The sequence below is a fragment of the Nerophis ophidion genome, linkage group LG18, assembly GCF_033978795.1.
Source record: "Nerophis ophidion isolate RoL-2023_Sa linkage group LG18, RoL_Noph_v1.0, whole genome shotgun sequence".
Lineage (NCBI taxonomy): Eukaryota > Metazoa > Chordata > Actinopteri > Syngnathiformes > Syngnathidae > Nerophis > Nerophis ophidion.
The window spans coordinates 23,881,668-23,899,400 of NC_084628.1; the positions used below are offsets into that span (position 1 = coordinate 23,881,668).

At 41.4% G+C, this 17,733-nt stretch overlaps 5 non-coding genes across 5 annotated transcripts; all 5 read left to right on the plus strand.

Moving 5' to 3' along the window:
• Window positions 1–4,360: 4,360 nt before the first annotated feature.
• On the plus strand, window positions 4,361–4,524 carry LOC133537681 (U1 spliceosomal RNA). Its single transcript, XR_009802799.1, has one exon. It is a non-coding gene; the product is annotated as a U1 spliceosomal RNA (small nuclear RNA).
• Window positions 4,525–5,395: 871 nt separating this feature from the next.
• Window positions 5,396–5,528, plus strand: LOC133537654 (U8 small nucleolar RNA). Its single transcript, XR_009802775.1, has one exon. It is a non-coding gene; the product is annotated as a U8 small nucleolar RNA (small nucleolar RNA).
• Window positions 5,529–6,049: 521 nt separating this feature from the next.
• LOC133537632 (U2 spliceosomal RNA) lies at window positions 6,050–6,240 on the plus strand. The gene has a single exon (XR_009802753.1). It is a non-coding gene; the product is annotated as a U2 spliceosomal RNA (small nuclear RNA).
• Window positions 6,241–8,120: 1,880 nt separating this feature from the next.
• LOC133537682 (U1 spliceosomal RNA) lies at window positions 8,121–8,284 on the plus strand. The gene has a single exon (XR_009802800.1). It is a non-coding gene; the product is annotated as a U1 spliceosomal RNA (small nuclear RNA).
• Window positions 8,285–17,232: 8,948 nt separating this feature from the next.
• On the plus strand, window positions 17,233–17,396 carry LOC133537688 (U1 spliceosomal RNA). The gene has a single exon (XR_009802806.1). It is a non-coding gene; the product is annotated as a U1 spliceosomal RNA (small nuclear RNA).
• The last annotated feature ends 337 nt before the right edge of the window (window positions 17,397–17,733 follow it).

Genomic DNA, 17,733 nt, shown 5'->3' on the forward strand with positions numbered 1-17,733 from the left:
AGGGACTAACATATATTGATAATTGGCACTCCTTCTGGGGAAAACCTGGCTTGCTGATGAGAGACGGCCTTCACCCTAACCGGGAAGGCTCTATCATCTTTACTAGGAACATAGATTTCTCTATAAGTCACATTTGACCAACTGCACTAGAGCAAGCCCAGTCACAGGCAATTACAGAGCCTGCTAGTCTGGCTGAGGAGTCAGTTAAGTTAGAACTAACAAGCGCCAGGCTGGATAATCCCTGCACACATAGCAATTTCCTTAGGATAATACACAACTCACATAATGTATTTTCTGTGAGTTGGACATGCGTTCTACTGCGGCGGCAAATTATGATGCGTGCCCTGCACTCTTCAGCATCTACATGCTGCCACTAGGCGACATCATACGCAAATACGGTGTTAGCTTTCACTGTTATGCTGATGGCACCCAACTCTACATGCCCCTAAAGCTGACCAACACACCGGATTGTAGTCAGATGGAGGCGTGTCTTAATGAAATTAAACAATGGATGTCCGCCAACTTTTTGCAACTCAACACCCAAAACACGGAAATGCTGATTATCGGTCCTGCTAGACACCGACCTCTATTTAATAATACAACTTTAACATTTGACAACCAAACAATTAAACAAGGCGACTCGATAAAGAATCTGGGTGTTATCTTCAACCCAACTCTTTCCTTTGAGTCACACATTAAAAGCGTTACTAAAACGGCCTTCTTTCTTGAATCTCTCTACCCTGACAGACTCCTCTTGACGTTCGCAAACAGACACTGCAGCTGTAGTAGAGATTCTGTTACTTTTAAAAAGACTGTGTGTGCGTTTCCGGCCTGTCCAATAAACAATGTGTGACTAGATGTCTTGGTTGTTAAATATGTTTTACTGCACTGAAATGAAAATAATAAATAAATAAAAGTGGGAAATAAAAAAAATAGTAATAGCCTACTAAAATCACTCGCGGCATTGTGGCAAGCAGAGCAGAGAGCGAGAGCGTTGTCGCAATACACCGCTTCCCACCTACAGCTTTCTTCTTTGAGGTCTCCATTATTCATTGAACAAATTGCAAAAGATTCAGCAACACAGACGTCCATAATACTGTGGAATTATGCGATGAAAAGAAACGATGCTGGAACAAAATGTCCTCTACAATGCGTGACGTCACGCGCACGCGTCATCATACCGAGACGTTTTAGCTTGATAATTCCGCGCAAAATTTAAAATTGCAATTTAGTAAACTAAACTGGCCGTATTGGCATGTGTTGCAATGTTAATAATCATTGATATATAAACTATCAGACTGCGTGGTCGGTAGTAGTGGGTTTCAGTAGGCCTTTAAAAGACCTGCCGTCAGAGCCAACAAATTGCTGCTGCCAACCTGCTAAGCTAACAAAACAGCTCGAGCTAAAATGCTGGGACTCATGGTGCGTTCCATTTGTACCGGGAAGTCGAAATTTCTGAGTTCCTAGTCATAATTTCAACTGGATAAATAAATAAATGATAAATGGGTTGTACTTGTATAGCGCTTTTCTACCTTCAAGGTACTCAAAGCGCTTTGACACTACTTCCACATTTACCCATTCACACACACATTCACACACTGATGGAGGGAGCTGCCATGCAAGGCGCTAACCAGCACCCATCAGGAGCAAGGGTGAAGTGTCTTGCTCAGGACACAACGGACATGACGAGGTTGGTACTAGGTGGGGATTGAACCAGGGACCCTCGGGTTGCGCACGGCCACTCTACCACTGCGCCACGCCGTCCCTGGAACAATCCTGGAGGTCTAATTTCCGACTCGGAAAGTCTGAATATTCTCACCGCCCTCGAGTTTGTTTCAAAGCTGGCAGCTCTGGATGTAAACAATGTTATACGCTTCTATAATATTTGTCATTAGAACTTCTGATTATTTTTTGTCGCAGTAAATCGACCGTGAGGAGAAGGAGTGATCAAACACTTCCAGTCATTAAAAGTATTTTATAGCCTTCAAAACAGTGCAGTCATTCAAAAAGTGCATGGTTGTTGTTTGGTGTGTTGATATGTGACGTGGTGGTAGGGCTGGGCAATATGGCCTTTTTTAGGCCATATATTTCAATACATGATATACGTATATCTTAGGGGTGTAACGGTACGTGTATTTGTATTGAACCGTTTCGGTACAGGGGTTCCGGTTCGGTGCGTAGCAGTACCAAACGAGTTACACACGAACATATGAAGTAGCCGCCTATGCTAAAGTCTTAATAAGCTGCTCCGCTCCGTTCTGCCTCTGTCTGTACACAGCACCCTGCATTGTCCCTCCACACAACCAACCATGTGATTGGTTACATACAAAGCCAATCAGCAATGCGTATTCAGAGCGCATGTCGTCAGCGCTTTAGTGTCGATGTCGAGCAGATAGGTGTTTAGCAGGGGAGCAACGCACTCTCCCAAAAATATATTCCAAGTCAACTACTTTCTAAACATCACTATGAACCTGTTGACCTTCTAGAAACAAACTTCAGCTCAGCCCACTCGCAGTTGGCTTTAGGTGAAGGCTAGTTAGCTTTTAGCCTAACGTTAGCTCATTTTGCTGTGTTTGCGTGTGTGCGTGTGTGTGTGTGTGTTACGGACAGTGTTGTTTGAGGTGTTTAAGCAGCAAAAAAGGACATTAAATGAAGAGTTTCTGTCTCTGATAGTGTATAAAATAATTCAAGTGCATCATAAAGCCTACATGAACTCCATGGTTGTCAGGGATGAATTTTTAGCTATAGTTACATGAATCATTAGTAATGTAGCACTGTAACAGCATAGTTTTGAATGGCAGGGTCCATGCTATCACATGTTGATATTAATATAACATTTACATAATAAAAATCAACTACAGGCTTCCCCAATGCTGTAATAAATTAAGCATGATGAGTTGACTTGAAACTGTTTAATGTTGCACTTTATATATGTAGAAGAAAAGTTGTGTCATTTTATTTAATCAAAGCAACAACTTGAAGCGGTTTAATGCGGATTAACGTGGGCAGAATTATTAGAGGGTTCCCAATGTTAAAAGGATCAAGCCATTGTTTACAAATATGGTAAATAAATACCAAAAAATGTATATTTTGTTGTTTTCTTACTGTACCGAAAATGAACCGAACCATGACCTCTGAACCGAGGTACTTACCGAACCGAAATTTTAGTGTACCGTTACACCCCTAGTATATCTCGATATTTTGCCTTAGCCTTGAATGAACACTTGATACATATAATCACAGCAGTATGATGATTCTATGTGTCTACATTAAAACATTGTTCTTCATACCGCATTAGTATATGCTCGTTTTAAACTTTCATGCAGAGAGGGAAATCACAACTAAGTCAATTGACCAACACTGTATTTATCAAACAGTTGTTAAGCAGTGGCACAAACATTCATGTCATTTCCAAAACAGAAAGTGCAAGATTGTCAGAGACATTTTAAAACAAGCTATGAGTGCACTTTTGTGCAAGATGTCACTAAGATGACATATCAAAACAACACTAAATTAAGGTGCACTATTTGTACAGAACGCCACTACAATAGTTTAAGATGAATAAAGTGCACTTTTGTGCATGATTTTGTGGGCATATGGCACCAAATGGAGATGTTGACATGCGGAGTACGCACTCTTCATTCTCTAGCAGGTGACCATTTAAATGATGCTACATCCATCCATCCATTTTCTACCGCTTATTCCCTTTTGGGGTCGTGGGAGGCGCTGGCGCCTATCTCAGCTACAATCGGGCGGAAGGCGGGGTACACCCTGGACAAGTCGCCACCTCATCGCAGGGCCAACACAGATAGACAGACAACATTCACACTCACATTCACACACTAGGGCCATTTTTTTGTGTGTTGCCAATCAACCCATCCCCAGGTGCATGTCTTTGGAAGTGGGAGGAAGCCGGAGTACCCGGAGGGAACCCACGCATTCACGGGGAGAACATGCAAACTCCACACAGAAAGATCCCGAGCCTGGATTTGAACCCAGGACTGCAGGACCTTCGTATTGTGAGGCAGACGCACATATTCGCAGTAAATCTTCCGAGGATGTCGTAGTCGTAGTGGTTTGTACAGTCCTTTGAGATATTTGTGATTTAGGGCTATATAAATAAACATTGATTGATAATGCTACTTTTGGTAGCAACGCTTTAGCACCACACTTGACAAATTCTTACTTAATATTTTTGTACAATTGGTCTATATGGTTAAAATGCTTTTGTGCTAAAAAGTTTTTTACGTGAGGGAAAATGAGCTTGTTGAATGTGTGTTTGCTAGTGTGTACGTGATGATGCCATCACTTAACATGGTGTGTGTGTGAATGACTTGTGTGTGTGAGACATGTACAACTCATACTTACCTGGCAGGGGAGATACCATGATCAAGAAGGTGGTTCACCTAGGGTGAGGCTCAGCCATTGCACTCTGGCTGTGCTGACCCTTACGAATTCCCCAAATGTGGGAATCTCGACTGCATAATTTGTGGTAGTGGGGGACTGCGTTCGCGCTCTCCCCTGATATTCTGTTCAATATCAATTTCTTAGGCAACATTATTTTGTCAAGTTTAAAACTTGACACATGTAGTTCATCTAAAGCAATGTGTCTTAATCACAGATACTTAGGTATTATGGTGTTTTGACAAATGCCAAGCTAATGAGGCAACAGCAAGATGACTTATCACATATTTTAGTAAACATAAAAATATATGACTCGCATAAATGTTGGAAACCTGTGATGTCATTATCTGATGGTTAGTTTCATTCTGGAAGGGTTGAACTCAGCAGAGACATCTGCCTGCTTGCCGAACACCGACATGGCCGCTTCTGATGTTATGTCACCTATTGTCTATTATTAAACTAACCAATGCAGTAAGGAACTGCAATTTAAGTCGTTTTTTGGTACATAACTACAAAATAAAGAAATATAAAAAGTATGATCACTCAGTGAGTAATCCAAGACTTAAATGTTCGGATCAAACCAGGAAGTAAAATCCTCCATTTTCTTCTTCCGTGGTACTATATTTCTGCCTCGGTTGTGTGTTTTAATTATTTTTTGAATCAAAATAATACCCCAAAAAATGTATGTTTTGGATATTTTGTTAGGTAATAAATTAATGATCTATAAGGGTTTGGTGAAAAAAGCTCCATCCTTGGGTTCGATAGTGAGTTTCTTGACTATATGACAACATGCGTCATTACTTACAAATTGGTTTGATCCAAAACACGAAATGTGAGCATTTAACTAAAAACTAGCATGTTTGCCTTTTGGTAAATATATGAATGTATGTGAGTTTGTGTAAAAAGGAATGTTACCATGGTAACATGAAACCACGACTTTGTTATCTTTGCCCTGGAATATAAAAAACATTGCTCTGTCAGTTGGGAAATAATTTCAGTGAGGTACATCCTTACATGTTACTCCAGCAATGGAGTCACAGAACATGATGAATGGAGAATCATGAGATATGATTAATGTCTCTTGTTTGCAGAGAACAGCAACACTTTGCAAAACTCATTCTGACCTTATCAAGTTTACAGAGTTTATTAATATACACGGGTTAAAAAATTATATTGTTTTATAAATGATTGTCTGAAGTGGTTGTGTGTCATTTCATTTCGCTCTAGATGTTATTCAAGTCCTCCTTATTCTGCACAACAAACAAACAACTAAACAGAAAAGTTAAAGACAAGATCGCAATGATCATTAACTGAAGTAAACATTTTCAAATAACATGCAAATGTAAACAAAAACAAACAATTTACAATACTTCATTATCCACATGTTATTAAAACATCATTATGTCAACTTAAGACCACTTCTGATTAACTTTTGTCACAGTAAATCAACCATGAGGAGCAGGAGTGATCAAACACTTCCAGTCATTAAAAGTATTTTATAGCCTTCAAAACAATGCAGTCATTCAAAAAGTGCATGGTTGTTGTTTGGTGTGTTGATATGTGACGTGGTGGCTAATAAATGTGTTGCCTTTACTTTAGCTTGTTGTGTCTGGAATGACATCCTCCCTTCTGACAATTTAGTGGCACTGCTTCTCAGTCTCTTGGCCAAGATCAACGTTAGTGTCTGTTCTCATCAGTGTAGTATCTGATGCATCCTCTATGTGGGGTCTAAATAATAAATTGATTATTGGAACAGGGAAATTACTTAAGGGTATGCTTCATCTACTCCATGCATTGACCTGATATTGCAGTACCCCCAGGAACAGTGCACCTCCTCTCTAGTCAAAATTCTTTAAATTGTTGTTCTTTACTACTGAAATGCAGATAATCAGACTCAGTACTTTGAATTCCACAGCATAATCATGGAAGGCTTAGACTGAGGTAAAATGGTCATCATTGTGCGCATGTACATTATGCATGACACAACTACCACTACAATGATGTGGGTACTTACAGGTACGTTTGTAGATCCATTTTCTTTCCTCTTCCATGTGATCTTGTTGCCCCACTCTCCTTCATCACATTATCTTCTTCTGCATTAATGTCGTTCTTCCCATATTTTTCTGTACTCTCATAACTTTGCAGTTTCGTTTTAAACTCGCCAAACGTTACAGTGTCATTTGTCTGGGTAATGTGCACGGCGAATGGCTTATATGAGTCAGGCAGCCCCTTTACTACCATGGCTATCTGAAGCCCATCACTTATCTGTTCGTCTGCTCTTCTTAATGACGTGAAAATAGTCCCTGCTCTAATAATATAGTCAATAACTCTTTCATTGCCAGTCTTGTGGAGCGAGGAAAGTTCACAATACAAACTTACAACGTGGGGTTTGTCCTTTCCCGCGTGATGCTCGCAAAGAATCTCTAGTGCTGCTCTTCCATCACGTTTCGCGTCCCTCATTTTCAACAACAAACTCTTATTGTCTAGACACTGCAGCAGCTCCGCAAATGCCTACCCGTTCTTTGCCTCATCTTCCGCGAGAGCTTTTTCGTCTTCCTCATCTATGTGCGGGTAACCCAGGATAACTTCTCTGAGACCACGTAACTCCATGTGTGCGAGGAACCTCGTTTCCCAGAGTTCGGAACTGTTGTCGTCGCCGTCGAATAAAAGTCTAAACCACCTTTGGCCTGAATGATTGGGCCCATAACTTGTAGCATTACTCTTTTCTGCAGCAGACCAATCGTTATAACAGTCACCAATGTGGTTAGCTAGCACTTTATAGTCACATGAGGAAACAAACAAACTGCGATTATTTCTTTGGTCCAGGAACTTACTGCACCGTTTATTTTGCGCATGGTCACAAAAACCATTTCAGTGCACGCAGGCACATGACGTCACTGCGTAAGATATTCAACATGGCTTTGCTATTTAAATTTTTCAATGTGCTTAACAATAACGTCACTAGGCCATGAACGTCAGCAAAGTTTTCCTCTGTCAAAATGACAATGCCACAACAAGTTCACTGACCTTTACCATGAACTGATTAATTTATAAAAGTTGAAAAACGTATTCGGGTGTTACCATTTAGTGGGTGTTACCATTTAGTGGTCAATTGTACGGAATATGTACTGAACTGTGCAATCTACTAATAAAAGTTTCAATCAATCAATCAAACCTCCTTGACTAACATAGTCTGTCCATAAACAGTGCAGTGTGCAGTACTCACCACAGGATGGCAGTAGTGTTAGCATGTGATCCTGTCCAAACAAAGAAACAGGAAGTTGCAGTAGAAGGGGGAAGGTAGAATTCCTAGTTGAGTCGTTCAGTTGATGAAACAACACAGGTTAGTTTTCAAAAATAACAACCGTATTAATTCCCATAAACTTTTGTGTCATTTTAAAGATTCTAATAACTGTACTGTCACACCAGCACACACGGACAAGTGTGTCTGTACTAGTAAACCGGAAGTGGTTGTGAAGGGGGACAGGGACTCTTCCCGGTTGAGCTGAGGCGTGCATGATGGGAACACATAGTTGTGTTCAAATGTGTAATATAAATAGTAATAATATAGTAATGGTCAGACAGTGTTGTGTAGTAGACTCTTGTATATGTGCAGGCTTGTTGAGTGTGTGTGTTTACTAGTGTGGACGTGATGATGCCATCACTTAACATGGTGTGTGTGTGAATGACTTGTGTGTGTGAGACATGTACAACTCATACTTACCTGGCAGGGGAGATACCATGATCAAGAAGGTGGTTCACCTAGGGTGAGGCTCAGCCATTGCACTCCGGCTGTGCTGACCCTTACGAATCCCCCAAATGTGGGAATCTCGACTGCATAATTTGTGGTAGTGGGGGACTGCGTTCGCGCTCTCCCCTGATCTTCTGTGTAATGAAAAATGTCTACTTACAATATCTCAAAGTGAGAAAGTTAGTAAATAGTTCTTAATCATTACACTATGTGCTTTTCATTTTATTTGAATAGTTACTTCTCACAAAAACAGTACTTATATGTGAAAGCTGCTGCCATCCAATGGTAACAACTGAGTAGTCTGTAATGGTTTCAGCTAATATCCTCAAATTGTAATCTAAGAAAACTCTCCAACCCTGAAGTTCAGTTTATTAAACCATCACTCTACTATAATTTGAAATAAATAAATCTACCAGAAAATATATGATCAGATCCTTAAACTACTGTTTCTTAAACATTCTTTGACGTAATAAAGATGTGAATATACTAGAAAACAGATTTAGCCCTTTAGCTATTCCCACACCCTAGTCCACCGAGCACCACACTTTAGTCATAGGGGACTTCATCACCCGAAACATAAAGCTTAGCAAACCAGCCACAATAAAGTGTATTCCCAGGGCCAGAGCACCTGAGATCGAAGCTAATCTTAGGGAGCTGACTCGCAACAGGCCTAGTAAACACGTACGACAGGCTAATCGCACCAGTAGTTATGCGAACATGGTTATACACGTTGGCTCCAATGACACTAGCATGAGACAGTCAGAGATTACAAAGAGAAACGTAGCCATGATTTGTGATCTCGCTAGGAAGATGTCCAGGCATCGAGTAATTGTCTCTGGCCCCCGACACTGATGAGAGATATAGCAGATTAGTCTCGCTTAACAAGTGGCTGGCTAGCTCCTGTAGACAACAGGGACTAACATATATTGATAATTGGCACTCCTTCTGGGGAAAACCTGGCTTGCTGATGAGAGACGGCCTTCACCCTAACCGGGAAGGCTCTATCATCTTTACTAGGAACATAGATTTCTCTATAAGTCACATTTGACCAACTGCACTAGAGCAAGCCCAGTCACAGGCAATTACAGAGCCTGCTAGTCTGGCTGAGGAGTCAGTTAAGTTAGAACTAACAAGCGCCAGGCTGGATAATCCCTGCACACATAGCAATTTCCTTAGGATAATACACAACTCACATAATGTATTTTCTGTGAGTTGGACATGCGTTCTACTGCGGCGGCAAATTATGATGCGTGCCCTGCACTCTTCAGCATCTACATTCTGCCACTAGGCGACATCATACGCAAATACGGTGTTAGCTTTCACTGTTATGCTGATGGCACCCAACTCTACATGCCCCTAAAGCTGACCAACACACCGGATTGTAGTCAGATGGAGGCGTGTCTTAATGAAATTAAACAATGGATGTCCGCCAACTTTTTGCAACTCAACACCCAAAAAACGGAAATGCTGATTATCGGTCCTGCTAGACACCGACCTCTATTTAATAATACAACTTTAACATTTGACAACCAAACAATTAAACAAGGCGACTCGATAAAGAATCTGGGTGTTATCTTCAACCCAACTCTTTCCTTTGAGTCACACATTAAAAGCGTTACTAAAACGGCCTTCTTTCTTGAATCTCTCTACCCTGACAGACTCCTCTTGACGTTCGCAAACAGACACTGCAGCTGTAGTAGAGATTCTGTTACTTTTAAAAAGACTGTGTGTGCGTTTCCGGCCTGTCCAATAAACAATGTGTGACTAGATGTCTTGGTTGTTAAATATGTTTTACTGCACTGAAATGAAAATAATAAATAAATAAAAGTGGGAAATAAAAAAAATAGTAATAGCCTACTAAAATCACTCGCGGCATTGGGGCAAGCAGAGCAGAGAGCGAGAGCGTTGTCGCAATACACCGCTTCCCACCTACAGCTTTCTTCTTTGAGGTCTCCATTATTCATTGAACAAATTGCAAAAGATTCAGCAACACAGATGTCCATAATACTGTGGAATTATGCGATGAAAAGAAACGATGCTGGAACAAAATGTCCTCTACAATGCGTGACGTCACGCGCACGCGTCATCATACCGAGACGTTTTAGCTTGATAATTCCGCGCAAAATTTAAAATTGCAATTTAGTAAACTAAACTGGCCGTATTGGCATGTGTTGCAATGTTAATAATCATTGATATATAAACTATCAGACTGCGTGGTCGGTAGTAGTGGGTTTCAGTAGGCCTTTAAAAGACCTGCCGTCAGAGCCAACAAATTGCTGCTGCCAACCTGCTAAGCTAACAAAACAGCTCGAACTAAAATGCTGGGACTCATGGTGCGTTCCATTTGTACCGGGAAGTCGAAATTTCTGAGTTCCTAGTCATAATTTCAACTGGATAAATAAATAAATGATAAATGGGTTGTACTTGTATGCGCTTTTCTACCTTCAAGGTACTCAAAGCACTTTGACACTACTTCCACATTTACCCATTCACACACACATTCACACACTGATGGAGGGAGCTGCCATGCAAGGCGCTAACCAGCACCCATCAGGAGCAAGGGTGAAGTGTCTTGCTCAGGACACAACGGACGTGACGAGGTTGGTACTAGGTGGGGATTGAACCAGGGACCCTCGGGTTGCGCACGGCCACTCTACCACTGCGCCACGCCGTCCCTGGAACAATCCTGGAGGTCTAATTTCCGACTCGGAAAGTCTGAATATTCTCACCGCCCTCGAGTTTGTTTCAAAGCTGGCAGCTCTGGATGTAAACAATGTTATACGCTTCTATAATATTTGTCATTAGAACTTCTGATTATTTTTTGTCGCAGTAAATCGACCATGAGGAGCAGGAGTGATCAAACACTTCCAGTCATTAAAAGCATTTTATAGCCTTCAAAACAGTGCAGTCATTCAAAAAGTGCATGGTTGTTGTTTGGTGTGTTGATATGTGACGTGGTGGTAGGGCTGGGCAATATGGCCTTTTTTAGGCCATATATTTCAATACATGATATACGTATATCTTAGGGGTGTAACGGTACGTGTATTTGTATTGAACCGTTTCGGTACAGGGGTTCCGGTTCGGTGCGTAGCAGTACCAAACGAGTTACACACGAACATATGAAGTAGCCGCCTATGCTAAAGTCTTAATAAGCTGCTCCGCTCCGTTCTGCCTCTGTCTGTACACAGCACCCTGCATTGTCCCTCCACACAACCAACTATGTGATTGGTTACATACAAAGCCAATCAGCAATGCGTATTCAGAGCGCATGTCGTCAGCGCTTTAGTGTCGATGTCGAGCAGATAGGTGTTTAGCAGGGGAGCAACGCACTCTCCCCAAAATGTATTCCAAGTCAACTACTTTCTAAACATCACTATGAACCCGTTGACCTTCTAGAAACAAACTTCAGCTCAGCTCACTCGCAGTTGGCTTTAGGTGAAGGCTAGTTAGCTTTTAGCCTAACATTAGCTCATTTTGCTGTGTTTGCGTGTGTGCGTGTGTGCGTGTGTGTTACGGACAGTGTTGTTTGAGGTGTTTAAGCAGCAAAAAAGGACATTAAATGAAGAGTTTCTGTCTCTGATAGTGTATGAAATAATTCAAGTGCATCATAAAGCCTACATGAACTCCATGGTTGTCAGGGATGAATTTGTAGCTATAGTTACATGAATCATTAGTAATGTAGCACTGTAACAGCATAGTTTTGAATGGCAGGGTCCATGCTATCACATGTTGATACAAATATAACATTTACATAATAAAAATCAACTACAGGCTTCCCCAATGCTGTAATAAATTAAGCATGATGAGTTGACTTGAAACTGTTTAATGTTGCACTTTATATATGTAGAAGAAAAGTTGTGTCATTTTATTTAATCAAAGCAACAACTTGAAGCGGTTTAATGCGGATTAACGTGGGCAGAATTATTAGAGGGTTCCCAATTTAAAAGGATCAAGCCATTGTTTACAAATATGGTAAATAAATACCAAAAAATGTATATTTTGTTGTTTTCTTACTGTACCGAAAATGAACCGAACCATGACCTCTGAACCGAGGTACTTACCGAACCGAAATTTTAGTGTACCGTTACACCCCTAGTATATCTCGATATTTTGCCTTAGCCTTGAATGAACACTTGATACATATAATCACAGCAGTATGATGATTCTATGTGTCTACATTAAAACATTGTTCTTCATACCGCATTAGTATATGCTCGTTTTAAACTTTCATGCAGAGAGGGAAATCACAACTAAGTCAATTGACCAAAACTGTATTTATCAAACAGTTGTTAAGCAGTGGCACAAACATTCATGTCATTTCCAAAACAGAAAGTGCAAGATTGTCAGAGACATTTTAAAACAAGCTATGAGTGCACTTTTGTGCAAGATGTCACTAAGATGACATATCAAAACAACACTAAATTAAGGTGCACTATTTGTACAGAACGCCACTACAATAGTTTAAGATGAATAAAGTGCACTTTTGTGCATGATTTTGTGGGCATATGGCACCAAATGGAGATGTTGACATGCGGAGTACGCACTCTTCATTCTCTAGCAGGTGACCATTTAAATGATGCTACATCCATCCATCCATTTTCTACCGCTTATTCCCTTTTGGGGTCGTGGGAGGCGCTGGCGCCTATCTCAGCTACAATCGGGCGGAAGGCGGGGTACACCCTGGACAAGTCGCCACCTCATCGCAGGGCCAACACAGATAGACAGACAACATTCACACTCACATTCACACACTAGGGCCATTTTTTTGTGTGTTGCCAATCAACCTATCCCCAGGTGCATGTCTTTGGAAGTGGGAGGAAGCCGGAGTACCCGGAGGGAACCCACGCATTCACGGGGAGAACATGCAAACTCCACACAGAAAGATCCCGAGCCTGGATTTAAACCCAGGACTGCAGGACCTTCGTATTGTGAGGCAGACGCACATATTCGCAGTAAATCTTCCGAGGATGTCGTAGTCGTAGTGGTTTGTACAGTCCTTTGAGATATTTGTGATTTAGGGCTATATAAATAAACATTGATTGTCTCGGAACATAGACTTCGCATTGAGCCACATTTGACTAACTGCACTAGAGCAAGCCCGGTCACAGGCAATTACAGAGCCTGTTAGCCTGGGTATGGAGTCAGTTAAGTTAGAACTAGCCAGCGCCAGGCTGGATGATCCCTGTACACATAGCAATTTTCGTAGAATAATACACAACTCACAAAATGTTTTTTCTACTGTGTCTATGACTACGTCAGAGTTAGACATGCGCTCTACTGAGGTGGCAAATTATGATGCGTTCAGTTTATCGCAGCGCCAAGTAGACAATCTGAAAATTCCCGTCATATCAATTCCTAGATATGGTCGTAATTATTTTAAGTACACTGCGCATAATAAACGTAACATTATTAATATTGCTACGACGGATAATTTCATCAACAACTCCTTAAAACAGCCCACTACCTATAATATGGGCTTTCTAAACATCAGATCTTTGTCTCCCAAAACGTTATTAGTCAATGAGGTCATTAGAGACAACAACCTTAACGTCATCGGTCTTAGCGAAACCTGGCTTAAACCAGACGAGTTTTTTGCGATAAATGAGGCATCCCCTCCTAACTATACGAATGCGCATATTGCCCGTCACCTCAAAAGGGGAGGGGGTGTCGCACTAATATACAACGAAAACTTTAACTTTAGTCCTAACTTAAATAATAAATATAAATCGTTTGAGGTGCTTTCTATGAAGTCTGCCACACCTCTGCCTCTGTGCCTGGCCGTTATCTACCGCCCCCCAGGGCCCTATTCGGACTTTATTAGTGAATTCTCAGAGTTTGTTGCTGATCTAGTGACGCACGCCGATAATATAATTATAATGGGGGACTTTAATATCCATATGAATACCCCATTGGACCCACCGTGCGTGGCGCTCCAGACTATAATTGATAGCTGTGGTCTTACACAAATAATAAATGAACCGACGCATCGCAGCGGCAATACGATAGACCTAGTGCTTGTCAGAGGTATCACCGTCTCAAAAGTTATGATACTCCCGTATACTAAAGTAATGTCCGATCATTACCTTATAAAATTCGAAGTTCAGACTCATGTTCGGCAAGCTAATAAGAATAATAACTGCTATAGCAGCCGCAACATTAATGCTGCCACAACGACGACTCTTGCGGACCTACTGCCCTCGGTAATGGCACCGTTCCCAAAGTATGTGGGCTCTATTGATAACCTCACCAACAACTTTAACAACGCCCTGCGCGAAACCATTGATAGTATAGCACCGCTGAAGTTAAAAAAGGCTCCAAATAGGCGTACGCCATGGTTTACTGAAGAAACTAGAGCTCAGAAATTATTATGTAGAAAGCTGGAACGCAAATGGCGCACGACTAAACTTGAGGTGCACCATCAAGCATGGAGTGATAGTTTAATAACTTATAAACGCATGCTTACCTTAGCTAAAACTAATTATTACTCAAATCTCATCCGCATTAATAAAAACGATCCAAAATTTTTGTTTAGTACTGTAGCATCGCTAACCCAACAAGGGACTCCTTCCAGTAGCTCCACCCATTCGGCAGATGACTTTATGAAGTTCTTTAATAAGAAAATTGAACTTATTAGAAAGGAGATTAAAGACAATGCGTCCCAGCTACAACGGGGTTATAGTAACACAGATACGATTGTATATACGGCGGATACTGCAAATATCCAAAATAGTTTCTCTCGTTTTGATGAAATAACATTAGAAGGATTGTTACAACGTGTAAATGGAATAAAACAAACAACATGTTTACTTGACCCACTTCCTGGGAAACTTATCAAGGAGCTTTTTGTATTATTAGGTCCATCAGTGCTAAATATTATAAACTTATCACTTTCCTCGGGCACTGTTCCCGTTGCATTCAAAAAAGCGGTTATTCATCCTCTCCTTAAAAGACCTAACCTCGATCCTGACCTCATGGTAAACTACCGACCGGTGTCTCACCTTCCCTTTATTTCGAAAATCCTCGAAAAAATTGTTGCGGAGCAGCTAAATGAGCACTTAACGTTTAACAATCTATGTGAAACCTTTCAATCCGGTTTCAGGGCAAATCACTCGACTGAGACAGCCCTCGCAAAATTGACTAATGATCTATTGCTAACGATGGACTCTGATGCGTCATCTATGTTGCTGCTCCTCGATCTTAGCGCTGCTTTCGATACCGTCGATCATAATATTTTATTAGAGCGTATCAAAATACGAATTGGTATGTCAGACTCAGCCCTGTCATGGTTTAACTCTTATCTTACTGATAGGATGCAGTGCGTCTCCTATAACAGTGTGACCTCGGACTATGTTAAGGTAACGTGTGGAGTTCCCCAGGGTTCGGTCCTTGGCCCTGTACTCTTCAGCATCTACATGCTGCCGCTAGGTGACGTCATACGCAAATACGGTATTAGCTTTCACTGTTATGCTGATGACACCCAACTTTACATGCCCCTAAAGCTGACCAACATGCCGGACTGTAGTCAGTTGGAAGCGTGTCTTAATGAAATTAAACAATGGATGTCCGCTAACTTTTTGCAACTTAATGCCAAAAAAACGGAAATGCTGATTATCGGTCCTGCTAGACACCGACCTCTATTTAATAATACAACTTTAACATTTGACAACCAAATAATAAAACAAGGTGACTCTGTAAAAAATCTGGGTATTATCTTCGACCCAACTCTCTCCTTTGAGTCACACATTAAAAGCGTTACTAAAACGGCCTTCTTTCATCTCCGTAATATCGCTAAAATTCGCTCCATTTTGTCCACTAAAGATGCCGAGATCATTATCCATGCGTTTGTTACGTCTCGTCTCGATTACTGTAACGTATTATTTTCGGGTCTCCCCATGTCTAGCATTAAAAGATTACAGTTGGTACAAAATGCGGCTGCTAGACTTTTGACAAGAACAAGAAAGTTTGATCATATTACGCCTGTACTGGCTCACCTGCACTGGCTTCCTGTGCACTTAAGATGTGACTTTAAGGTTTTATTACTTACGTATAAAATACTACACGGTCTAGCTCCAGCCTATCTTGCCGATTGTATTGTACCGTATGTCCCGGCAAGAAATCTGCGTTCAAAAGACTCCGGCTTATTAGTGATTCCTAGAGCTCAAAAAAAGTCTGCGGGCTATAGAGCGTTTTCCGTTCGGGCTCCAGTACTCTGGAATGCCCTCCCGGTAACAGTTCGAGATGCTACCTCAGTAGAAGCATTTAAGTCTCATCTTAAAACTCATTTGTATACTCTAGCCTTTAAATAGACCTCCTTTTTAGACCAGTTGATCTGCCGCTTCTTTTCTTTCTCCTATGTCCCCCCCTCCCTTGTGGAGGGGGTCCGGTCCGATGACCATGGATGAAGTACTGACTGTCCAGAGTCGAGACCCAGGATGGACCGCTCGTCGGGACCCAGGATGGACCGCTCGCCTGTATCGGTTGGGGACATCTCTACGCTGCTGATCCGCTTCAGATGGTTTCCTGTGGACGGGACTCTCGCTGCTGTCTTGGAGCCACTATGGATTGAAATTTCACAGTATCATGTTGGACCCGCTCGACATCCATTGCTTTCGGTCCCCTAGAGGGGGGGGGTTGCCCACATCTGAGGTCCTCTCCAAGGTTTCTCATAGTCAGCATTGTCGCTGGCGTCCCACTGAATGTGAATTCTCCCTGCCCACTGGGTGTGAGTTTTCCTTGCCCTTTTGTGGGTTCTTCCGAGGATGTTGTAGTCGTAATGATTTGTGCAGTCCTTTGAGACATTTGTGATTTGGGGCTATATAAATAAACATTGATTGATTGATTGATTGATTGATAATGCTACTTTTGGTAGCAACGCTTTAGCACCACACTTGACAAATTCTTACTTAATATTTTTGTACAATTGGTCTATATGGTTAAAATGCTTTTGTGCTAAAAAGTTTTTTACGTGAGGGAAAATGAGCTTGTTGAATGTGTGTTTGCTAGTGTGTACGTGATGATGCCATCACTTAACATGGTGTGTGTGTGAATGACTTGTGTGTGTGAGACATGTACAACTCATACTTACCTGGCAGGGGAGATACCATGATCAAGAAGGTGGTTCACCTAGGGTGAGGCTCAACCATTGCACTCCGGCTGTGCTGACCCTTACGAATTCCCCAAATGTGGGAATCTCGACTGCATAATTTGTGGTAGTGGGGGACTGCGTTCGCGCTCTCCCCTGATATTCTGTTCAATATCAATTTCTTAGGCAACATTATTTTGTCAAGTTTAAAACTTGACACATGTAGTTCATCTAAAGCAATGTGTCTTAATCACAGATACTTAGGTATTATGGTGTTTTGACAAATGCCAAGCTAATGAGGCAACAGCAAGATGACTTATCACATATTTTAGTAAACATAAAAATATATGACTCGCATAAATGTTGGAAACCTGTGATGTCATTATCTGATGGTTAGTTTCATTCTGGAAGGGTTGAACTCAGCAGAGACATCTGCTTGCTTGCCGAACACCGACATGGCCGCTTCTGATGTTATGTCACCTATTGTCTATTATTA